The 26,099-nt window shown below is 45.9% G+C and overlaps 1 long non-coding RNA gene across 1 annotated transcript; it reads right to left on the reverse strand.

Annotated features, from left to right (window-relative positions):
• Nucleotides 1-591: 591 nt before the first annotated feature.
• On the reverse strand, nucleotides 592-24,219 carry LOC115031083 (uncharacterized). The gene is made up of 3 exons (XR_003836651.1): nucleotides 24,043-24,219; nucleotides 1,192-1,275; nucleotides 592-845 (listed from the first exon to the last, which is right to left on the reverse strand). It is a non-coding gene; the product is annotated as an uncharacterized LOC115031083 (long non-coding RNA).
• Nucleotides 24,220-26,099: the final 1,880 nt, after the last annotated feature.

The raw sequence follows: 26,099 nt of genomic DNA on the forward strand, positions 1-26,099 counted from the left end.
ATCGATTCATTCGCATGTTACCTGATATCATGGCCTCGCTCCATTTGTTCTTTGAGACATGGACTTGTAGTCTCCACGCAGGACTTCAAGTTCGTGATTCAGCTCTCTGCACCTACCTATCTGTACACCTAGCCACATTCCGCCCTGTGCAAGTACTGTCCTTCCCAGTGACATCCCACAGCTCAGTGATGCCCTTAAAGGCAACACGTGTGCACTTTGGGGCAAAGTCACATCTCAAACAAAAGTTCAGTGTTTGGTTGTTGCCCTACTGGGCATGATACAGTTGAGACCAGATCCTCAAAGGCCTTATGTATGATGGGTTCATGCACATGAGAACCAGAGCTGAAGAATGGTGTGTGTGTCTGTGTTAGATACATGTCTTAGCCTTTACATCATCCACAAAAGATCTGCCAAGAGAGGCCCATACACCAAGACGCCAACATGAAAACAGCTCCCTTCCCCGAGAAGGCCTCCAAAACACCAGTGACCAAATAAGTAGATTATATTTTAAAAGGACGTTGTAAATCCAACCCCCATTAAAATAAAGGGGAGGAGAGGTCGCCCCCCCATCTGATGTTCATTACCGTTTTCATAGAGTTGCGTGGCTGGAGAAGGCCAGGGCTTAGCAAAATAAATTCTGCAAAGAGAATGAAGTCTTCTCTCTAAGCTTGGGGGATTTGGCAGAGATAAAATTCCACTCCTCTGTCTCAGTGAAGCCCCAGCAATTGCTTTGCAAGTGGGGCATCTTCTCAGGTCCATCCTCCACAGCCCATTCATCTGTTGCCATCTCCCAAACCGAAGGATTTGTGATCAGAAACAGCTGGGGGCCCCTCCCGATCCTGCACCTGAAGAGGAAGAAAAGCCCATGAGGGAGCCTGGCCTTCTTACAGCTTAACAGGTCCCCAGGAAGATACCCGCCTGGGAATTTAGATGCCTCTGTGTGCCAGCTTAAACCTGAGATGGGAGTTTCTGTATATTGCTAATAGCTAATCCAAGATGGCTCCCCTCCCACGTTCTCCAATATGGTCAGATCATGACAGCTGGAGTCACTGAGACTGTACTCCACCACATCCTGGTTCTGCGGTCTGACTTTGAAGTGTTTGCCACAGGCTGCTGGGTGGAGTCCCCCCTTTCCAGCTGGTGGGGCTATTTGAGGGAGGTTTGGGGAACGTTTTAGGAGGTGGGACCTACCTGGAGAAAATAGGATCCTGCAGATGGGTCCTTAGGAGTCTCTTCTCCTTTTCTGCTTCCTGAAACTCACCCCTGGCTTTCCATCTGCCAGAGGAAAAAGAGGCTCTGCTGCAACACACTCCCACAACCATAGTGTTCTTCCCATGTGCGAGGAACCAAACCACTGCACACTGTTCCTGCCCTGCTTTTGCCACAGAGATGAGAAAGGTCATCGACCCTCTCGTGTGGTTCACTTTGTTTCTTCACTGAGCAAGCCAACTTAGTGAGTAGCACCCTGTACCAGCACTGCAATAAACAAAGCAATGCCCCTGCCTCATGGAGCAGACAGTCTCAGGCTTTGTCTGCTCCCTCCATTTGCTGGTGTAAGGAGCTCTTCCTGCTTCAGGGTCGAACTCAACGAACATCTCAGACTACATCTGTTTACCCCAAATCATTCTGTCACAGACCCTCAGGAAAAAAAAAAAAAAACAGTTATGTCCTGCTTAGCCATTCCTTCCCCAGTGACTCTTGTGCATGGGATGTTCCGTCTGGTGCATACCTGGTCAGGAGCTGATATGCCAACCTAGGTACAGACAGCTTGCATTGGGGAGTGGATGCTAGAGGGCCTAAATGAGTGGATCTGAAGCATTTGTGTGAACTCAGATAAGTGGCTTAGCTTCTCTGGCCTCTTGTTGCTGTTCTGCACAGTGGGAACCACACTTGCATGTACTGCAGAGGGTCTCTTTGAACACTAAGGGACGTATCTGGACAATCTGCTACGTAGACCAATAGCTAGGGTATAGCAAGGGTTCCAATAGATCAGCCTCTAGTCATAGTGTATTGAGCATTTTTTGGTTTTGTTGTTGTTGTTGTTCTGTTTTGTGTTTTGTTTTGTTTTGTTTTGTTTTGTTTTGTTTTGTTTTGTATTGTTTCAAGACAGGGTTTCTCTGTATAGCCCTGGCTGTCCTGGAATTCATTCTGTAGATCAGGCTGGCCTCAAACTCAGAAATCTGCCTGCCTCTGCCTCCCAAGTGCAGGGATTAAAGGCGTGTGCCACCACTGCCCGGCTTGAGCACAGTTTTTAAGAAAGATTTTTTTCCCTCTTGATTAATGGGGAGGGGGCATCTGCTGAGTATTTTGTGACAGAGATGAGAAAGGTCACTAGCATCTCCAGTGGTTCATTTCTGCATTTGTTCAGTGAGCAAGCATTTGGTGAGCAGCATCCTGTGCCAGCACTGGGGGCACAGCAGTAAACAAAGTAATGCCCCTGCCTCATGGAGGAGACAGCCCCAGACTTTGTCGACTCCCTACCTGCTTTGTCTACCCTGGGCTCTCACACAGGGCGTGGGCGTGGGCATGGGAAGGTAGTTGCTCATGGATATTATACGAGGTTGTAAGATTCTCCCTGGAGTTGGAGGGACAACTAGATGTGCACCACCTGATAAAGTGTGTGGGGACTTGAACTTTGGTCCTTCACAAGAACAGTGGGTACTCTTACCCGAGGAGCCATCACTTCAAGCTCTTATTAAGTAAATATTGATTGAGTGTGGTGACCAGCACCGTTTGCCATCACCAGTGTCTGGGTCTCTTTTCCATGCTAAGAAGAGACACATCCAGACCCTTTTGCATTTGAGGAAGGGTAAGATGTAGGCTGTGACCAATCAGTATGGACAGAAGTGAGAATGGAGCTGTCTAGAAGAGGCTCAAGCCAACTGACACTCCTGGAAAGCACTCTCTACAAGGGATTGAGCTGCCCTGTGCTCCAACTTCCCAGCTTTGGTGAGCTGTCATTCATGCTAGTGTGGGCTCTGGTGATGTAACTGTCTTTGAGTCACTTCTGCTCATGTAAGTAAGCTCAACAAAACTCATTAGTTCACCAATTTGGACATGTGATTGGAAAATCATAGCTTTGATCTGTTGTGGTCTTCCTTTCTGAGGTGAGCAAGTGTGTGTGTGTGTGTGTGTGTGTGTGTGTGTGTGTGTGTGTGTTGTCTCCCTAGAAAAAGCCTGTCACCCAGCAGCTGCACAAACCACGGGCTTCCAGCACGTGCCAATCTGATGGACGAGAGTCAGCATTTGAGTTCCCCTTTTTCAAATGGGTCAAGCTGACAACCTAGAATCTTAATGTGGATTCTCTTCCCAATGCTTACCAATAAGAGAGAGAGAGAGAGAGAGAGAGAGAGAGAGAGAGAGAGAGAGAGAGAGAGAGAGAGATTCTTTTCATCCTTTTCTTCGAGTACAAGCAAGGGATTCCCAGTCAGAAGGTATCCTTTGGGACTGTCCGTTTTATTGGTTGAAACGTCCGCACATGTGTATAGTGTGCATTGAGCAAATCACACACACCCTCTCCTCTCTGATCCTTTCCATATTCTCTCCATCACTTCATGCACTGTTTTGTTTAGTTTTGTTTTCCTAAGCCCACTAAGTGGCATGGTGCTGCTGCGCTACGCATGTGTGTGTGTGGACAACCTATAGGGTCCTCATCCCTGATGAAAACTGGCATTCCTCCTTTCCTGGTTGCCTCCAGTTGTCAATATTTCAACCCAGCAGTGGGATTTTATGACTCCCTTTCCTCTCTGTGCTAGGATTTGGGCTGGCTTGATCCTGTATAGGTTTTGTGCACAAAGCATCTGCAGACGCTGGGAGTTACGTGTACAAAGGAAAGTCCTGTTCTCCACAGTCCTCCCAAACCTCCGGCTGTTGCAACTTTTCTGTGAACATCTTAGTTGCTTCTCTATTGCTGAGATAAGACATCACGTCCAAGGCAACTTATAGAAAAAAATTTTATCGGCTTCTTACAATTTCATGGCCGGGAGCATGTTAGCAGACAGGCAGGCCTGACATTTGAGTCACAGCTAAGACCTCACATCTTGAGAAAGAATCACCAGGCGATGAAAGCTAACTGAGAGTAGTGTGGGCTTTCAAAACCTCAAAACCCATGCCCCCCACATACCTCCTCCATCAAGGCCACACCTCTTACTCCTTCCCAAACAGCTATAGACCAAGCATTCAACTATATGAGCGGGATGGGAGGGGGGGTGAAGGGGTGGGCATTTTCCTTTAAACCACCACATTCAATGCCCTGGCCCCCATAGACTAGTAGCCATCTCATAATGTAAAATGCATTTATTCCAACTTCAAAAGTCCCCATACTCCTTCATAGTCTCACTGCTATTTAAAAGTCCGAAGTATTTCCTGAGACTCAAGGCCATCTCTTAATTATAACTCCCTGAAAAATCAAAAGTAAATAAATAAATAAGTAGATAAATAAACAAATAAATTATATATTTTCAACATACAATGGCACGGAATATACATTATAATTCCCAAAGTGGAGGAATCGGGGGAAACAGTGAGGAAATTCCAGATCAAACAAGACTGAAACCCAACAGAGCAAACTGTGAATCCTGTAGCTTCGTGTCTGACGTCAGAATGCTTAGATGTGGTTCTCCTCCTCCTCCAGCTGTGCTGTCTGCAGCACCTCTTAATATCGGAGGCATGGCTTGTAGCTTGGGATCCACATGTCTACACTGGGTTCTTGATGGGACCGTGAGGCCTGAGTGGAGACTACAGATGCCTCCTCAGTGTCTGAAAACATCAGTTGGAACTGGGTGAGAGCATGGACCAAGGGGCCAGGACCTTAAACAGAAAAATAATACCTGCTTACATAAAACAAAGAGAGGGATACACACAAATCATTGCAGAGGGTTATTTGACCTTCTTAGAAACTTTAATTGCTGGTAATGGGTAGCCTGTTGGCTGGTATTTTATTAGCACTAATAGATTTTTACAGGACGTTTCTCACTCCACTCTCCAAGAGCCTCAGGAATTCATTAAATATTTAGAGGTAGTGCTCAGAGTTGTTCAGTTAAAGATGCCCCTTCTGATGAGGTTTCCCGCAAGTTAGAGACCCGGAGAAAGGAGGCCAGCGCTGGATGGATGCTCGCTGTCAGTCTGGGCAATCACAATCAAGAATGTTGACTGAGTGCTTGCTGCGTGCTGAGCACTGTGCTCAGCAATTTGTATCTGCGTGTTAAAAATAAAGGGGCTCAAGAGATGGCTCAGCATGTAAAGGCACTTTGCAGTCAAGAACGAAGACCTGAATTCAATTCCCCTAGGATGCACATGATAGAAAAAGAGAACTGACTCTCACAAGTCATCCTCTGACCTCCACATGTGCACTGTGGTACACTCATGGGCATGCACACATGATAGAGAGAGAGAGAGAGAGAGAGAGAGAGAGAGAGAGAGAGAGAGAGAGAGAGAGAGAATTATCGCTAGATACATAAATAGATACATAGAGAGATAGAATAATAGATACATAGATACATAGATATGTAGATAGAATAATAGATAGATAGATAGATAGATAGATAGATAGAATAATAGATTCAGACATGCATAGATATATGGATAAGATAAATAGATACAGAATTGCATAGATACATAGATAAATACATAGATAGATAGATGATACATACATACATACATACATACATACATACATACTTGGGTGGGGTCGCTGGGTGGGTGGGTGTGTGGATAGACACACAGACAGATAGATAGATGTTAATATAAAACCAGGGATTCCATGGTCTCTGATACTTACTCATTTAAGGGGGAAACTAAGACTTCAATTTCAAAGGTAGTAGGGATGGAGCAGTGGAAAAGGAGTGGAGGAATGCTGGTCATGAGGAATTGACCTGACGAGGGCTCCCCCAAAGGTGTTTCTGGTTAACTGTGTGGCCTTGAGCAGGTTATCAAACCTTCCTGAGCTGTAGCTTCATCTTTAAACTAAAGAGATTAATTCTTCATTTGGCAGGCGAGGGGATGAAGTCACAGGTCAGAGTACACCAAAGGGAGAAAGATGAACATTCAGTTTCCAATTAGAGGTGCTGTTTAGGGAGTTTATGTGTCCATTGGGAAGTGGAGCCTTGCTGGGGGAAGCACACCACTTGGGGTCGGCTTTAACTGTTTACACCATGTTTACTTTACTCTTCCTGCTTCCTATTTGTGGTTGAAGATGTGATTGCTCATCTTTCTGCCTCCACTGTCTGTTGCCATGGTTCCCCTAGCAGGGTGGACTCTCCCTCTAGAATCCTAAGGTGAATTAAACTCTCTCTTCATTTTGGTTTGTGGTGTTTTGTCATAGCAGCACAGCACAGTTGGAGTGGTGCATGCATGCAGATGCAAATGCTGGGGCGGGGAGGGGGGAGGGGCATGTCTCAGATGTGAAGACAATGAAGGAGCTGGGTGACAGGTACAGCACAGAAAAGCCCCTTCTTCTACCCCTCCTTCACCCTTCCTTTATGTCATACTCCCTCTTCCTTTCTTCCTCCTTCCTTCCTTCCAAGAGCCAACAGGTGATTACTCACAACCTGTGGCTGTCTAGTGTTTCACTGACTCAATTTATGCATATGGAACATCCTGGCATGTTGCTATAGACAAAGAATGCACCACAGCAAATGTGATGAAGTGAAGATGATGAAGATACAATCAGGCTATACTATTTGCACATGTGGTATATAACATCACAACAACAAAAAAAGGAAAACCATTACAGAGAAACAAGGTTTTATTATTAATATACCAATATCAAATTAATGAGCAAAAAAGTAACAGGGGAAGTGCATCAGCAACCATAGAATGTGCCTATTTGTTTTTGCTATTACTCATGATTAGAAATAATTGATTTTATCTCCTGTTCTCTTACGCATGGATACTTTTCAGCCTATATGTAAAATTGTAACAACTAATGACCTTTCCTTGGAGGCGCTTTCCCCACTTTCAACATTTATTCTACAAGCGTTTCTTGAACTAGTACTATATAGCACATGCTAGCTGCTGGGGTAACAGTACTGGACAGGGTCCATTTTATAACCCCTCTAGATTTGTCAGTCTTATATATGTGTGGGAGAGAGATACCACATTAGCACACATAAGTATTGTCGCATGGTAGTAAGAGCTGTGGGAAAATATAAATTGTGGACTTGGGTGAATGATGGAAGGTAATTTTAAATGAGAAAATTCAGAAAAAAATTCATTAATGGGTGACTTTTAAGTCAACATCCAAAGGAAGAGCTGGTCAGCTGAAATAACAAACTCAAGGACTGCTGGAGCCAAACCTGGTGTTTGTGTGTCTGCAATCTCATCTACTTGGAAGGTTAAAGCAATAGAGTGCAGGTTTGTGGCCTGTCTTGGCAATGGTGTCTATCTCAAAATGTCAAAGGGGGCTGGGGACGCATCTTGGAGATGGAGGGATGGCTTCCCTCCACAAGACCTTTTGTCTAATCCCCTCCCCAAAGACTGTCAGAATAAGATGAGTGTATTTGAAAACCGTAAGTTCAGGAACCTACAGATGAGTACATCACAGAGAAAAAGAAAAGGAGACAGGGTTGGAAGACGCTGAGGGAAATGCCTACCAGCAGTGTTGGGCGGTGAGCCTCATTTGCCCATTGTCTGTGATATCCTCATCTGAAAGCCTCTTCGTGTTCCCCGAAAGAATGAAAGCCAACCGAGTCTGCTAACTTAATGAACTATGAAGTTTATTTGGCTCTAGAAATTAGTTCCCTAATGGTGTCAAGGACTTGAAGAATTCACAAAGAGGCAGGGGCACTTTAGAGTTTATGAAGAAACACGGGAGATACTTAAATTTTGTGGGCTACCATGCAAAACTCATCTTTTGAAGTGCCCATTTCAACAATAAGTTAGGTCACATTTGTTTTGCTCCGGATTCACTTTCTCTCATAGGTATGTAGTCATTACTGCTTTCTTTGGATAGAATTGTATAACTCACTTCACCGTCATGATGTTCAAAGTGGGTCTCTGCCATTTAATTGGTGTGTTTAGGCCACTTATACTTAGTGCAATTATTTTCATATCATGAGATTTGAGTCTGACACTTTGTTGCAGCTATTCTACCTGTTGCCTCTGCTTTTTACTCCTGGTTTTCTTTCCCTGTCTTCTTGTAGACCATTTAACTTTTTTTTTTAAATTCCACCTTCACATATCTATGTTATTTTCGAGGGATCTCTGTATAAATATTTATTGTTTCCTCCAGGCATGAATACATATTATTTCTTTGTATATAGAATTTATAGTTGTTAGGTCTTTTCTTTACAAATGTGACAGTTCTTTATGTCTTCCACAATTTTTGATTTTTAGAAGTCTGCATCAGTTGGGTATCCCCACTCCCACCCCAGTGCATAAGAAGTAGATTCTACCTGGCTGTTTTAATTCTTTGTTTGTGTGTGCATTTAAGTATTATAAGATTGACAACAACGTGTCTGTAGGTACATCGTTATATTATTTATGTTTGAGGCTCACTGTATTTCTTCAGGTTTTGGGAATTCCTTTCCTGGGCCACTACCCAGCTCTTATAAGTCCCCCAAATATTATTCTGCTAAAGTCCAACTTGAGAAGACAATGAGTCTGTTAGGCCTCTCTATGGAGCATTATGAGGGAGTACTCTCTGAAGTATAGGTGACATCAGAACAGCCATACCCAGAAAGCCTCACCCCAACATGGATCGAGCCTTCCCCTAGCTTCATAGAGTCTTCCCTTCAGTTAAATATCAATAGTCTATATACTACAGTACCTTTGGGGATCCTGAGACCAACGGCTATTAGGATTAGAGCTACAATATAACTGAGCAGGAGGAACAGCTAGAATCTTAGGATCCAGTTACCTGTCACATCCACACCCTTTGTGAGGAACATCAACAGTCAACTGGCTCAACCTGGGGGAGGGGAGTTCTTGCAAATAATTATAGCTGTTCTGATGAAGATGTCCCTTGGTTGTTAACTCTTCAAAAGCAGAGTTTACAACACTCAAAAACATAGATTTGCATCATTTTCCAAACTGATGGGATTTGTCCTCTGTTAGTTTGTTCAAAAAAATTATTTTCAATTTCATGCTCTCCTCTGGAACTTTGAATGAACCTGACATTAGATTTCTGTTGTTGTTGTTGTTGTTGTTGTTATCTAGAAGGTTCTCAACACTTTATTCCTTCTTGGAAAAATCTCTCTGTTGTTTAGATTGCCTCTGTGGACTTGCCTTCAAGGCCCCTGCTTCTTTATGCCCACAGAACCCGTCCCTTGGGCTTTTTGCTCAGGGTAGTATTTTTTTTTTTACCACCACTCAATTCCCATCCAGCTCATTTCCCGGTCTTCTATCTCTTTCCTGAACCTTCCATTGCTTCCTTCACATCAAGTAACTTCCCAGGGTTTGTGTCCTCTTGGGCTTGACATCTGTTGGTTGTCGTTTCCTATTTGACTTGAGATTCTCCTGCTTTGGGTATCGGGAGCAATTCTGTGCTACACTCTAGACATTTTTAGTAGAAAGTTGTACATCTGCAGTTCTAATTTCAATCTCCTGTTTTTTTGCAAGTAGCCAAACTGCTTAGGTTCTGGCTGACTTCTGTGCGCTCCGGTTTGAACAGCGATTGAATTTTCAAATCCTTGGCAACACAGTATCCTGTGTGCTACCTAGAGGCCAATAGGAAGCCTGGGTGGTATGTTCTTCTATAGCTTAATTCTCAGAGATTGCTCCCCCACCTTCCTCCCCTGTGACTCTGATTTCATTCATGGTTTGTTTGAGAGCATGCCAAGGACTTCATACAGACTTGGTTAGTTTCTTTCATACTTCAGGCAGATGGTTGAAGAAGCCCTGTGGATGGCTCTCTCCTCTCTATAATTCTTGCCTCATTTCATCCTCCATTAGGGCAAGGAGGATCCGCCATGTTTGCTGCCACTTGGGGGCAGTTAAGGAGGTCTCTGTTGTGCAGAGAGAGACATGGGGCAGAGAAGGTCAACAGGGCTCCAGGCCAAAGCAGGACTTGGTGAGCAGGGAGAAAAAGATGCCCTATGTTTGTGTCTCTTTAGCATCCTTCTCTGTTTCCAAGAGGAGGATTGTAGTCTCATACAGTTCTCTTTGACTTGAGCACTAGAGTCAGGTAGCATGGACTTCTGATCTCTCCCTGGCCTTTAGCTGAGAAGTTACCTTTCCTTTCCTTTCCCTTTGTTCCCCTTCCTTGGAGCATGCATGAGCGTGTGTGCATGTGCGTGTGCGTGTGTGCATGTGCGTGTGCATGTGCACACGTGTGTGTGCTAGTATATGCATGTACATTGTACGTGTATGCATATGCGTGGGTGTGCGTGTGAACGTGAGAATATGTGTGCCTGTGCATGTGGGTGCTCCTGTGAGTGTGTGTGCACATGTGCATGTGTGTGTGTGTTCATGTGTGCATGTGCTGGTATGTGCATGTGCATGTGTGTGTATGTGTTTGCCTGTATGTGTGTGTATGTGCTTATGTGCATTTGTGTGTGTGTGTGCATGTGTGTGCGTGTGTGTGTGTGTGTAGATTCACATTGTTTCTGAGCTGGGGCTATACTAATGTCTAAATTAGCATCTATAAGAAACTGCAGCTTCACGTCTGTCACCCTGCACCCCTGCTCTCAGTGTGGTTTCAGATGCGTAGTCACAGGGTCCAGCTGCTTAGTAGGAGTAACTGAGCAGCGAAGCAAACTGTCCCTTTGCCCCACTCCAGTCCCCGAGAGAATCCCACACCTGGAGATACCTACATGTAAAAAAAAACCCCACAACAACAACAAAACAAAACAATGTCTCAAGAAAATCCTCAGCGTGGCAGTCACAAACCTGAGTCCAAGTTTGGGAAGTCACGTGGTGTCCCAGCTAAACCTACCTCCTTAATGTGGATTCTGCTTAAAGGTGGCACTGCAGCCATTCTTTTTTTCTTTCTTTCCACCTATGTGTGTCCCATTCCCCCTCCCCAGACAATGCCAGCTTGGTAGATCATAAATAGTGAAGTACCTTTCTGGTGTTAACAGCCTAGTGAATGGAATTATTAGCTGCTTCCTGGAAATAATTACCCGGGCACTAAAATCACTGTGAAGTTTGAAAGTTTGGGCTCCCCCAAATGCGGAAGGAGGACCTATGTAAACCCAGAAGTAGTGGATTAACCCAGAGAGAGTGGGGAGGGCTGACCAGGCACCTTCCAGAGTGTGGGCAGAGGAGGGGAAGGAGGAGGAGACACTGAAGAACACTGAAGACCCCATGCTGTCGTGCTGGTCCATTACAAAAAGAATCCACTTTCAACTCAGCTTTGTTAACACAAAGCTTTTTATCTAAGGGGCTCAGAGAGCTTTGTTACAGGTAAATATTCTTGTCTCCTGCAGAGAATAGAAGAGATCAGGGTCCAGGAGATTAGCGGAGTTAAGGTCATATAGAGGCAAAGTGGAGACTGACAGAGTTGGCCCCGTAATGTGGTCCGCTGACTATTGTATCAGCCTAAGACGCCTGGTGTGGAGGGCAAGGGTCCAGGAGGAGACAGGAGCTGGCCAGAGAGCAGTGTGTCTTAACTGAGTGTCATCACAGAAGGGACTGGGGGTGGGGTTGGGGGTAGCGGCTGTTAAGTATGGTCTCTTTTGTTACCCAGACCTCATGAGGAGAGTCTGGATGTCAGCAACTTGCAGGGTTTGCACTGACCGATTTAAAAAAGAAAAAAAAAAGAAGATGAAGAGGAAGAGGAAGATAAGGATGAGGATCAGGGAGGGGGAGGAAGAGGAGGAGGAGAAGGAGGAGAAGGAGAAAAGGAGAAGGAGAAGGAGGAGAAGAAGGAGGAGGAGGAGGAGGAGGAGGAGGAGGAGGAGGAGGAGGAGGAGGAGGAGGAGGAGGAGGAGGAGGAGGAGAAGGAGAAGGAGAAGGAGAAGGAGAAGGAGAAGGAGAAGGAGAAGGAGAAGGAGAAGGAGAAGGAGAAGGAGAAGGAGAAGGAGAAGGAGAAGGAGAAGGAGAAGGAGAAGGAGAAGGAGAAGGAGAAGGAGAAGGAGAAGGAGAAGGAGAAGGAGAAGGAGAAGGAGAAGGAGAAGGAGAAGGAGAAGGAGAAGGAGAAGGAGAAGGAGAAGGAGAAGAAGAAGAAGAAGAAGAAGAAGAAGAAGAAGAAGAAGAAGAAGAAGAAGAAGAAGAAGAAGAAGAAGAAGAAGAAGAAGAAGAAGAAGAAGAAGAAAAGAGCCAGAAGTATCTTGGAGAGCTCCAGGAGGTCGCCTAATTCTCTCTGAGTTTTCCTGGCTTTTAGGTGGTGCATCTGGGGAAACTAAGTATGAAATGCCACCTCTCTAACGTCATACAATTCAAGGTGGTCTCAGGACCCTGGGGAGGATTCGGGAGGAGTCTCAGAGACTTGTGGGAGCCCGGGGGTGGAACCTTGGTCCTGTGGTAGCTTAGAATAGGACCCCCAGACAAGACACTTTCCTAACTTTGTGTCATTGCAAGGAATGTTGATCTGGTCCCTGTCAGTTTCTTATGAAAATTCAGCCCTGAATGACAAGGACAATGAGACTCAAATTTTCCTTCTGGAAAAACCCTGTTGCCCATGGGGTCAACCTCAGCATCTCACAGCATCCACACGGCACATGAATTTAATGTGTGTATTGCAGAGCCTTTGTCCCTGGGGTTGTTCATCCCTCTTGTCTATTTTTGTGACTGTAGTGCTGTCTGCTCAGATGACCAGCCAGGCCTGGCTTAGAAGCCATGGAGTCAATAGACTTCCAGCAGTTCCCAAGCCCTTATCAACTGGATTCTGGTATTTCCAGATACAGTGTGAAGCATTCAGTTAGGGCCCGATTTTAGATAAATGACAAGCAGGTGATACTTCCTATAAATCTATTCCAAACTTTCCACGTGCTTCACTTGCCTGACATCATGTATTTGTTACAGGCAGAATACAAGCCAGACCTAGGGTCTATCAGTCTGCTTCTAGAATGTTCTGTCAACACTGTTCTATCTGCCGCAGGAAGGATGGATTCTGTGATTCTGGTTTCTTTTTTTCCTCTCCTCACATTGGAGAAATGAGGTTAGTCACACTCACAGCTCAGTGCCCTGTGGGTCAGTTCCCAGGCTCTGAGGAGCATAATGCATTGTAAGTAGGAGGAAAAGAAATTTGTCACATAAGAAATTATTGAAGATGATGGAGATGGTGTGTGTGTGTGTGTGTGTGTGTGTTAGTTCTAGAAACTTCTAGGAGCAGAAGAACTCAGATAAGAAGCAGCAGAATTTGCCTGGAAATTTCCAGACAGCTCCATCCACACTGACAGAAGCAAAGAGCAGGTGTTCCAGGTCTGAGGCTCTATAGCGGCCTGGAAGGTGGACTGCTTTGCAGACCGAGGCTGAAGAAATCCTCCCGGGACTCAGTGTTCTGGTGATTCCTGCCTGCTGCACCCTCCACATGTAGTTAACCTCGAAACTCAGGACAAGATGGAGTCAATGAAGTTTTGCAACCGGTTCTGTGCACTGTGTCTTTAGTGTGTCCAACAGACGAAGTAGTGTTGGATGTTTGTATATAGATAGATAGGCAAATGGATTGGTGATAGATAGACAAGATAGATACACAGATAGATGCACATAGAGGCAGACAGACAGATAGTAGATGATTGACTGATAGATGATAGATAGGTCATAGATGGAGAAATGATAGATGATGGACAGATGATAGATAGATAGATAGATAGATAGATAGATAGATAGATAGATAGATAGGAGAGATGGATGGATGAATAAATAAATAGACAGATGATAGATAGACAAATAGATAAACAGACAAATGATAGATAGACAGACAGGAGATAGATAGGTAGATAGATAGATAGATAGATAGATAGATAGATAGATAGATAGATAGAAGATAGTATACTAATTATTTTTTTTTATCAACTTGACATGACCAAGACTCATCTGGAAAGACAGAACCTCAATTGAGAAAATGCCTTAATCCTACTAGCCTGCAGGCAAGCCTGTAGGACATTTTGTTAATTAGTAATTGATGGGAGAGGACCCAGCCCATTGTGGATGTTGCTGTCCCTAGGTTGGTGATCCTGGCTTCTATAAGAAAGCAGGCTAAGCAAGCCATGGTGAGCCACCCAGTAAGCAGCACCCCTCCATGGCTTCTGCATCAGCTCCTGCCTCTGGGTTCCTGCCTTGAGTTCCTGCCTTGGCTTCCCTCAGCAATGGGAAGAACATGACCTGAGAGTCGTAGAATAAAAGAAACAATTTCCTCCCCGAGTTGTTTTTGGCCAGAATGTTTTATAACAGCATCAGAAAGGAAACCAGACATAGATAAAGAAACAGGCAGCTCACCATAGATGATAACTATAGCTACACACACACACACACATACATATATGCATACATGCACACACATAAATGTTACTGTCTGTTGTCCCCTTGGCTTGCCTAATACACGTGTTAAGTACATTAACTACACCTGTGCTTGAACACACTGCACCCACAAAGTCTAGGGTAAGCAAATGCCAGGAACCCCCTGGGGACTGGTGAGCGAGCTCCCTCCACCTCTGATTCTGTGTCTCCCTCCGTTGCCCTCCCCTCCCTTCCTGCTCCCCAACCCTTGCTTCTCTTAGCCTCTCCTCTCCTGGCAGTAGGAGGCTCCTTTCCCAGCCTGTCCCCTTGGGGCCCTACAGAACCTTTTTACTTAAACATATATTGACCTAAGCCTTACTCTTCTGGATGAATTATACCACCAGCAGCAATCTGCAAAGCATAAATCAACCCACAACCCCAGGCAACTGTCTGCCGACGGCACGGGATGGAGAAACCATAGCTTTCTGCAACTCGGTGGACAAGGGTCTCTAAATTTTGTCCCCTGACAGCTCTTTCCTCACCTGGCTCATTTCTCTGCCTCTCTGCCCAGTGTCATCTGGCTCGCTCTTCCCTCCCTCCCGGGTGAAGAACAGAGACAAAAGGGATCCATCAGGGTTCAAGAACTCAAGAAGAGAGAAGGGCCTCCATTCTGACGCCTGATACCGGAAGGCATTCTGTACCTGTCCCCATCGGTTGGCTGAGCTGAGGGAGGTGTCACGGGGACAGGATGCTGACTGTGACTGAGGCAGTTAACAGCCTCAAGGTTGCAGCATCTCTTGAGGTCCATACCTGGGTCCAGTTTATTCTCCTTTCCCCGGTCTCTACAGCAATGCCAGCCAAACTAACGACTCCCTGCTCTGAGGAATGGATTAGTCTGTGTGCGCTCTGACGAGCGTTTCTGCCTTTGTGGATATCTTTCTCACCCCACCAGCTTCACCCTGTGACCTGCTCTGGTATTGCTTAGCTGTGTTGAGTTGGGGGTCACGGACTCAGATTAGTGTATTAGTTTAGTGCAAGAGCCCCTCTCCCTCCCCTGTGATCCAAGATCCTTTTCTATCTTGTTTTAATGAAAAGCAGCTTTTAATATCTGACCTGATGAATTTTGTGAAATATTAGCAAATATTAGCTATCCCACTAAAGTATTTGGAGCTCATAACTCAACCCTTGCCTTTTACCCTTACTCTTCTCGGAAGATCAAGACAGCACCAACCCCCTGCAGACATCGGAGACCCCCAACCTAAGTTCCATAAAGTTTTCCATGAGACGAATGGTTGCGAGAGCTAGAGAAATGGCTCGGTCAGTAAAGTGCTTGCCTTGCAAAGCAGATCAGCCCATTTGTCAGATGAGGAAACAGAAACCCGGGAGCTCGAGGGCTCCCACCACTGGGGCAGCATCAGAATGGGCAAGTGGTCAGGCTCTAATAAGAGTCATTGGAGGCAAAGCCTTCACAAACAACAATCTGGAATCTTCCCTGGAACTGTATGAGGCCGGGTCTAGAAATATGTCCATTGTATGGACAGATATACTGAGGGTCACGGAGCTAAAGTATTTATGACCTGAGTCGTGAGGAGAGGTGGTGGCAAGGACCCCAAGTCAGACTCGCCTAGGTCTAGAACTGCTCATGGCTGCTGTTCTGTAGAGGATCCATCATCAGGCCCTTAGACCTTCCTAACCTAAGACTGGAGTTTCCCCTACCTAAAAATTCAGGGTGGGGTGGGGGGATGGGGGCTTGTGAACCTTTGAAAATATTATTTTCAGATAATTTTTCTTTTAAAATCATTTTTAAAATGCATGCATATATGTCTGGGCATATCACAATTATGCAGGTATCCATGCAGGCCAGAAGAGAGAGAACATCAGGTTCTTTGAGCTGGAGGTAGAAGCACATCAACCTGGCCAGTGTGGTACTGGGAAACAGACTCAGGTCCCTTGAAAGAGCCATCTCTCCGGCCCTTATGGGCATGCTTAGAGTGTGGGCCTATAGCTATCTCTTTATAAAAGGGACTAGGGACCCCCGCCCCCAGATTAAAACCACAGCTTGGGCATCTCCTAGAGTCAATGTGTTGAAGTGTAGTTAGGAAACATTTGAGCAGCGTCAGAACCCCGTCCACCCAGCTAGCCAAGAGTCTCATCTGCACACTCCCTTTTGATTCTGAAACCCCACTTCTCACTCCCTGGTTTGGGAGGGGGTGTGACAGAGTAAAACCAAATAAGCAAAGGGGGCAGGATTTCAAGTCATAAATATCATAGAGTCAGGACACGGAGCCAGTGAGGTCTGGAAGACCAGAGATTGCCCAGCTTGCCCTAGGATCAAAGGGAGGGCCCTTTCCATCAGATCCTCATGTCAGCAGCATAGAGCAGGGCAGGGAGAAGTCAAGAGGGGGGGCTTTCTTTGAAGTTTCAAGATAAGAGCCAGCTTCACCTCCCATTAGTGTGAAAGTCTTTTGCTCCGGGATTGGGGGAGTGGGTGCATTTGACTGCTACGCATGTGAAGACTTGGGAAGGAATTATCAGCTGACATAAACACATCTTTGGCTACAGGAGATGTTTGGAACTGGCCAGGAAACTCTCATGGCTATTGATCCTCAAAAGTCATGGGGCGCCGGAGCCCTGAAGACAGTTTTCATGTTTGCTCCCCCAGTGGTCACTCCTGTATAGGCCCAGACTGTGTGGTTGAGAAGCCGCACAGTCTGTTTGGACAGAGCCTCGTACATGCGCTTATATCACCCTTTGCCCTCAGGCCGGGTGAGTTCGGGTGAGTTCAGCCTCTCTGAACCTTAGTTTCCCTGCAGGTTCCAGTACCTGCGGTTCATTTGAAATGAGATGAGATTACACAACCCAGCAATTTTCTTCCCACAAGGTTAGTTGCATAAGAACATGCGGGAAAGCTGAGCTAATCTCCAAGGTTTGTGTGAGCTCTGGAGGCCAAAGGCCAGATCACGTGATGCCTTTTGCATGAATACTAATTCTCCTCTGCTTTAACTGCAATAGGCTAAAGGTTAAGGACCCCCTACCCACACAAACACACACATCTTCCTATCTCAAGGCAAGAACAGACAGCTCAGAGGAGCCTCCCAACAAGCTTAGACCTTGGGAAGCTTTTCTGTGTCCCAGTTTCTGTGAGCACTAGTGAAGAAATTTTGCGGATGTTTAGTAGTAGGAGATACATTGTATCAGTCAGAGCAGAACCCTGCACTTTCTAAGGACTGGATGGTTTTTAGCTTTGCATAAACTGCATTTAACAAGCAAACCATTAATTCATTAACAAAAAATTAATTAATGCATCCACTCTTGGTTAACAGTAATCTTTTTTTTTTTCATTTTTATTATGTGTATCTGTGTGAGGATTTATGCACCATTTTATGCAGTATTCTAGAAGGCCAGAAGAGGGCAGTAGAGCCCTTGACAGGTGGTTACGACCTGCCTCACATGGCTTGAACTCAGGACCTTTCCAAGATCTCTTAGTGTTCTTAACCCCCAATCCTCTCTCCAGTCTCTAGCTGCAATGTATTGAGATGCTGGAGCATTTTCTATGCTGGGTGCCAGGATTTTGAAGCACCCATTGCCCTTGTGTCTAATATACTGAAATCTTACTGAAGAAAAAAAAAAGTAGGTCCTTACCCAATTATTGATTCAGCCAGAAAGCTTGAGGTCACACTGGGTTAGGCTGTCCTTCTGCTGGAGTGGTAACTCTGGTGTGTCAAGCTTTAATTTCAAGGGAATCCCCTTTCCCTTCCTAATTCTCCTAGGACACTCCCAACTGTCCTGCCTCCTTTAGCCCATTGCCATGGTAACCAATTGAGAGGACTCTCTGTTTCATCCTCACAAATCATCAAATCGATGGAAGCTCTCTTTGTCTCAAGCAGTGGAAGTATAGAAGCTCTGAGGACCCCGGTTGTATCTGACCTCTGAAGGGAGGGAAACTTTGTGAGGGAATTGTGTCTTCAACACACGGAGGCTGTTCTACCCAGAGTGGTAGAGCCTACCTTCCCCTGTAATGCAAACAACAGGTAGAGTTGCTGTGACACTATACCCACCCTCCACAGTTTCGATTCTACATTCTCTTCTTCTAGAGCCTCTGTTTCCTGGCAGTTTGTCTCATGTGACTTGATTGGGGCTAATAACCCTCTCTTCCTGCCGCTACCCTGGTGACCAATATAATCTGGAGTCTCCCGGAATTTCCTTCAGGAAAGCTAAAGTGCTTTCAGCTGGAGTGCGTCACCTGTGGGTCTTTGTGCCACAGTGAGGAAGTCTTTCTAGGGCTGAAAAGGAAGACCAGTGAGTCCTGATTTGGAACAGCTCCCACTGAATGCCACCGGTACTTTGTCACTCAGAGCAACTTGTGGAGATGCAGTGTTTCAGTGGACAGAGCACTGGCCTCGCACACTGAAGTCCTAGGCTCCATCTGCAGTGTCACACAAACCAGGCATGGAGGCACACACCTGTAACCCCATCACTTGGGAGTTAGAGACAGACATTCAAAGTCATCCTCCACTGTCAGTTTGGGTCCAGCCTGGGCTACACAAGAACGTCTTTTTAAAACAAACAAACAACAACAGCAAAAGGAGGGGGCAGATTTGAGATGGGTTCCACTCAGATCCTCTAGGTTTATCATATCTTTATGGCCCATAACCAGTAGTCCTGTCCTCCGTATTGAATGTTCTAAATGATGGTGGAGATGTTGTTCTCTCTGAGGTGACTGGCAGACGGAATGTGATGGTTGAGTCAGAGCAGTCAACTACTGTGGAAGAAGTCTGATGGTCCCAACCCTGCTCTACTGGAGACACGATGTGGGACATGCTTACTAAGTCCCCTGGCTGTTCCAGCCATCTATCACCTAAGTCATCCCGTTGGAGATTCTGTGTATGAAGCAGAAACATCACCCACCAAAACTCAGAGCTCAGGGGCGCCCAGAACACTGTTACAGTGTGAGAAGCAGCAAGCTGGCTTGCGCCCCTGGAATTTGGCCAGATTCACAATGTGCTCAGTCGGAAGCAGGTAGTTTCCCAGAACCTTAAGGACAAAGTTAAGAGCAGCTAAGAATATCATGACTATGCTACCTAGCATCCTTCAGGCCTGTGAGGTCTTCCAAGAGTGGTACAAGCTGAGGCTTCAGGAGCGCTATAGGGAAAGACATGCCCACTTGGAAAGGAAACCCACACCGACTTTGATCTCCGTGCTCCCTCTCCTCCCACCCCCTTCTCCCCCTTATGCTTCTTATGGCTAAACCCCTTCTGGAAGCCAACAAGCAAGGCACTCATTGAAGCAACTGACACAGGCTAATTTCTTGGGTACAAAACAAAGCAAAGAAGAAGAAAGCAGAGAGCCTTTCCCTGTCCCTGCTTCTTAGTGGAAACTGGACAGGCTGAGAGTCAGATGAAAATGCCTGAGTTATATTGCCCTCCGGGGATCCTAAACCCCAAACCTGACTCCATCGGGTTTCTGTGCCTTTCCAGAGCTCATTACCAAAAAGGAAGTCACACCTGCTCCCCACCCCTGGCCAAATCCACCTGCTGCGGGGGCAGACAGCTGATCATAGAGGACGGATTTCTCAAGAGAAAGTCAAGTAAGGTAAAGCCAGTGGCTGCAAAGCTGAGCTTTAGGGGAGGGTGCGAGCGAGCCATGGTGCTCTCCAAGGGGCGCCCACCACACCGAAGAGCCCACAGCAGACTCAAGGGCTTCCGTGTTCTGTCTTGACTCCATTGTGTATCTTTTGGGTTTCCTGCTACTAATTAGTTTTTGTTCGAGTTAATCCAGCTTTTCATTTCAGGGCTTCTTTCTCCCCGCTAAGAGTTTAGGTTTGAAAATGTCACTAACAACCTCGATAATTTAGTGTGGAAAGCCTCAACAGCCAAGGAATTATACCTGATGAATAATATAATCAGCCAATCTCATTCTGGAAGCCCTTCATAAACATATCAAAAGACTTGGAAAAGTGTGCTCTCTTTGACCTGAAAATTTCCTGTCTAGTGAAAAGAGGGTTGGGTTTTTTTTTCCCCCTAAAGAAATAATTATGAAGGTGCACAAGTATTCAATTTAAAAAAATGTGGTCAATGAGTTTGCCTTAGGTCTGTAGAGACTGGGAAGAACCTAAGATTTAACAAAACATAATTACCCTAATAATAAATGTCCAATGTCTCCCATGTACCAGACACAAATGTAAATAGTTAGTCTATATTAATCTGATTCCCACCAACTTCTTCTAATGAAGAAACTTTTTTTTTCCTTTTGGCTCATGTTAGAGCCAACCAAGCAGCTTGCCAAAAGTTACACACACTCTGGCTAAGTACTTGGAGGCCTATAGACTATTTGAAAAGTTATAAATCAGCAGTTAAATATCTTTTCTATTCTCTGTCTGGAAGAGCATACTTTCAGGATGACCCAGCGGGAGACTCAACGCTCCATCCTCTGATCTTCTGTTGCCACCCTGATTGTACCATGAGAGACCATGGGTAGACATGAAGAACTGCACTGAGGCCCCTCTAAGCCTCCATCAACGCAGAGTTCCCTGCCATGCCTCAGGACTAGGGCTACGCACCCTGGAAGCATGCCTGCTCCTTAGGAGGGTGTCCACAGAAGCAGATTCAGGCTGCACTGTGCAATGTGTCTAGGGGCTGTGTGTCTGTGTGTCTGACTACTAATTTGGAAGAGAGCTCTGCAGGTTGTACTAAAACAGCATACCCACCCCCACAGACTTCTCAGCTTGTAGAAGGAAGGGTGGTGCCAGCAGGAGGGCCAGAGGGGGCTACATCAGTATCCATGGTGGTTAATTTTGAGTGTCAAGAGAGAAGTTGAGGAGTCTGGTGAAGTGCAGTTCCAGGAGGGTCTAGGGAGGTGTGCCCATTGCCAGTCTGGTCAGGGAGATCTGACTTCACCAATAGTTTAGTCTACTGAAGATTCAGCATCCAAGACCTGTGTGCCCAGCCCTAAGAATGCCACTGGAACTGTCATTGGACCAGAGTGACTTGGCTTCCAACCACTCCATCTGTCGTCCATGCTAATAAGATGCTTAAGAATAAGGTGCCCAGTGTGGGGCAGACACTTGTAATACCAACATTCAGAAGCACGAAGCAGTAGGTTTGTGAGTTCAAGGCCAGGCCGGCAGTAAAACCTTGTCTCAAAATTACTGTGCATATGAATGCCAGTAATAATCAATAATAATAATAATAACAATAATAATAAGTGAATAAAATCAGCAACGTGGGAGACAGCTATCAAAGAGCTTACTATTCCCCTTTTACATTTTAAATGACATTCATTCAGTGTACGTGTGTATGTGGTGTGTGTGTGCACGCACGTGTGCACATGCACTCACACACATACAAGCCTGCATCACAGTGCTCACAGGGAGATCAGAGGACAACTTGCAGAATTTGAATCTCTCCTTCTATCATGCTGGACCTGGAGCTTGATCTCAGGTCATCAAGCTTTGGGAGTGTAAGCGCCTTTGCCCTCTGAGCCATCCCACCTTTAAGGTGTCTCTATTCCACTTTAAAAACCATTCATGCCTATGGAAAGATATTCTGAAAGCCTTAGAGATGGTAAAGAAACACAGCAAGACAGCGTGCTATGGAACCCTTGTGTGGAAAAATGATGGTTAACCATCACACATAGAAACCATACCCACATAGAAATAAGCAAAAAGGAATAGACAAAGTTAATAATGTGCCAAAATAACTGTGACTTGGGAGGGCAGGCTTTACATTTCTTCCCTTTCCTTGTTTGTATTTCTGAACTCTCCAGAACACTGAGATTTGCTTAGCTGCTAGAGAGTAAAAGTTATATTACACCTCATCAGGATGGTCCTGTGCCTGAAGGATACAGAGACGCCACCCTGGAGCCCACAAGGGGCATGTCCACACCGCTTCTGCTCCCTGTGCACACAGGAAGCCTGGGTTTCTCAGCACCTCATGTCCACATCATTTCTTCTCAGTGGTTATGCTGCCAGCTCACATTTCCTAGCTCCTCATGCCATTAGGTCTGTGCCCATGTCTGGTGCACAGAGCAGCATTAGCCATTTCTGTGCCAGGCCACTAACACTGTCCCCTGTGATCTCCTGCTCTCTCTTCTTCTACCGTGTGTGTGTGTGTGTGTGTGTGTGTGTGTGTGTGTGTGTACGTGTGTATGTGTGTATATGTGTGTATATGTGTGTGTTCGTGTGTATGTGTGTGTGTGTGTATGTGTGTGTTTGTGTTTCTGACTCAGCAGGCAGGGCAAACAATCGTCCTGGGTTGTTTATGATTAAAGCCAGGGTTGTCACTGGAAAAACTCAAAAAGGATGTGAATTCCTTCAGCAAAAAGAGTAAAGTTTGAGCTGGGCGTGGTGGCGAGTGCCTTTAATCCCAGCACTCGGTAGGCAGAGGCAGGCGGATTTCTGAGTTTGAGGCCAGCCTGGTCTACAAAGTGAGTTACAGGACAGCCAGGGCTATAGAGAAACCCTGTCTCGAAAAACAAAACAAAACAAAAAACCAAAACAAAACAAAAAAAAAAAAGAGTAGAGTTTGAGCCTCTTACCCTTCTTCGATGTTCAGACTGACCTGGCATGGCAGTCCACCTTTTCAGACCATGACAGGAGAAAGCTCAGAGCAGAAAGACCAGGCAGAGCAGCCTTGGGCTTCCGTAGGACCCTGTGACCTCTGACAGAGTGAGTCTCTGCTCTCTGCAAAGGGCGTGGTAATCAATCCTAGACCACAGTGGCATTGTGAAAATTAAATAAATTCAAATTTTGCAACAGTTTTTCAATGGCTATAGATCCCAGTGAGATGTGGGATCTCTTTCAAGATTGCTGTAGTGTAAAATCAGAATCAAGTTGAAGAATACAGACTTGTATCGGCTAACAGTTAGCTGCAATTGAAGTGACCGATAAATGAGAGATATTAAATTGTGTAAGTTAATTACTGGTAGAAAGAGAAAGAAGAAAGGTGATTTGATAGATGAACAGATGACAGAATGGTGGATGGATGGACAGATGGGCAGACAGATAATCTCTGACAGTCAACAACTGTTTGCCTTGAACACATTTTTAAAAGGAGCAGCAAAGCTTAGAGGCACAAGACAGCAGCTGGCAGAGGGCAAGGTCCAGAGGTGCCGAGCATCTGGGAGGAAATAGCTCTACAATGAACATTTCCTACTTTCATGGCTCCCAGCCTAAAAAGCAAGCACTGATCTGTACCCTCTGAGAAAGAAAGGAGCCAGACAGGGAACGCACCCAGGTGGCATGTATAAACCCTGCCCAAAACTTTGGCTGACCTGGGAATCACATTCACAGGGGGAAGACTGAAGGCAACCTAGGAGGGCCAAGGTACAGGAGCCAGGAGCAGGGACACAACCTCTCACAGAAAGACAGCTCTGCATGCCAAAGCCAAGTACTGGCTGCTATGGCTATTCTCTCTCTCTCTCTCTCTCTCTCTCTCTCTCTCTCTCTCTCTCTCTCTCTCTCTCTCTCTCTCTCTCTCTCTCTCTGTCTCCCTCCCTCCTTCCTCTTTCTCTCTCTGTCACTCTCTCATGATAGACTCTGAGCATTTCATGTACTTTCACTGTGCAAAGACAGATGTCTACTTTCACCTGAAGTCCCTCATGGACTCCAAGACTTGTCTCTAGTAACCATGGTAACCACAGACGCTGAGATCCAAGTGTAAACCCAGATATTCTCCCTCACTCATGAATATTCCTTCCATGAGCACCCTCAAATGGATGCCTTACCTGTCTCAGAACATGGGAAAGCCTCGACTCAGCCACGCCCAAGGAGGCTTTGACTTGGTCAGAGAAGGCAGCTGTTAGTCGCTCCTTCCCATCCAGAAATTAACTTGGCCCAAGGATGTGTGTCATGGACTCTTTAGGAGAAGGAAGCTCCCAGCCTGATGCTCTGCCAGAAGCCTGCGTGCTGGAGGCCTGTTCTGTCTTGTCAGCGCTTGAATACAGACAATTGAGCTGAACACACTTTGACCTTTGTCTCCTGAGCAGTTGTCCAAAAGCCCTAGATCTGTTAACATTTCTGCTTTTCACACATTCCTTTGTATTAAGATCCCTACCCACTTCTTTCTTAAAGAAGAAAAGTAAAGAGGCGGGAAGCACACACACACACACACACATGCACGCATGCGCACACACACACACACAGACCCCACACCAGGCCTTTTCCTTCCTTCCAGTAATTACATAACTCTGAGAATCCTTCCAAGGTTTGCCATGTAATTCTAACAAACCCATAAACTTCTTGAAGTTTTGTTGGCAGATCAGTCATGCCAACAGTACATGAATCCGCTGTGGTAGCTGTGTGTTCCAGCCATCTGAATTCACATAAAATTGCTGAGACTTGAGACTTGTGAGGTCCAAAAGTGAGTCCCCTATAGACACTGGCTCTCCCAAACAGGTACCGCGTGGAAAGCCCCCTTGGAAGAAATGAGCCATTTTGGAGAAAGGAAATAGCGAAAGGTGTTGAGGGAGATTTCAGGGGGTAGCAGGGGGCTGTGTGGGTAGAGAAGAGATGTCAACCCCACTCTCGAGGATTGCCTGGGGGAGCAAGGGATTATTTGAAGGAAATTGTGCCGGAAAATATACCGTGGAGTAGGCAGATGGTGGGAAAATCGGTTTTCAATGTGGGCAAGGAAGACCCCAGAGGCAGAGAAGGGTTCAAAAAATGAGGTTTGAGTCAGACCCATCAGGGACCACACCAGGCCTCCAAGCCTCTGGGGTGGTGGGGCAGAGGCTTAAGCTCTGGAAATTGCAAGAGGGGCCTAGGAAGATGTCCTAGTGCTTGCTGTATAAATGTGAGACTTCAGAGAGGACTACCTCCACCTGTGGTTATGAGCACCTGCAATTCCAGTCCTGGGGTGACAGAGGCAAGGGGATTCCCTGGAGCTTGCTGGTGTCAGCCAGACTGACCTGCTTGGTGAACTCCAGGTTCAGTGACTCGGTCTCAAAGAACAAACAAACAAAAACAAAGAAGGAGGGATAGAGAAAAAAGGTTTGGACCTTCAGCTTCTATATGCACTCGCGAGGACACACACACACACACACACACACACACACACGTTGCAGCAGAAATTGCAGATTGCAGGATTTCTGAAGGGACCAAGAAGCCCAGTGAAGAAACACTTGCTTATCTCCATAAATAAAGACAGCTTGCTTTTGGAACCCTCCCTCTTTAACTTCGCCCACCTCGATCTTCCTTTTCAGTCCCTTTAAATCCTAAGAAGTCCCCATGGGGACAGAAGGGGAGAGTTGCTGCTGAAGCCAAGGGACCGCACCCATGAACATGATGGGGGAGGGGCAGCCTCCAGCAGGACAAACTTCGGAGCTGCCCAGAGTCTGAAAACAAACAGGAGAGTCTTGTCCAAGGTAAAACAGAGGAAGCTTAGGGGAGATTAGACCTAGGAACCAAGGTGCCTTGAAGCCCCTGTGAAGAAACTTCAAACTCCACCAATGCCGGAGGAGCCGGGTCTCTCATGGAAAGGCAATGTTAATGAACAGAGATCATTCTGGAAATCGAAGGTTTCTTTTCTTCTCAATGAGTCAGAACGGAGCAAAGATTTTATACTGGATCTACAGAAAAACAACAAGAGGGTTGCTTGTATCCACCCTTTGGGGAAGCTAAACGGTGGTTAAAAGGAACAAGAGAGCGGAGGTCAGAGCAGCGGTGCTGGGTCTGGGCGGCAGGACACCGTTGTCGCAGGTTTGTTCATGAGTCTAAGGCCCCTAAAACATTCAAAGTCAACCTGGATTACATAATGAGCTAAAGGTCACAAGGGGCAACTTAG

Source organism: Mus caroli, unplaced genomic scaffold (genome assembly GCF_978045245.1).
Source record: "Mus caroli unplaced genomic scaffold, Mus_caroli_1 scaffold_4, whole genome shotgun sequence".
Classification (NCBI taxonomy): domain Eukaryota; kingdom Metazoa; phylum Chordata; class Mammalia; order Rodentia; family Muridae; genus Mus; species Mus caroli.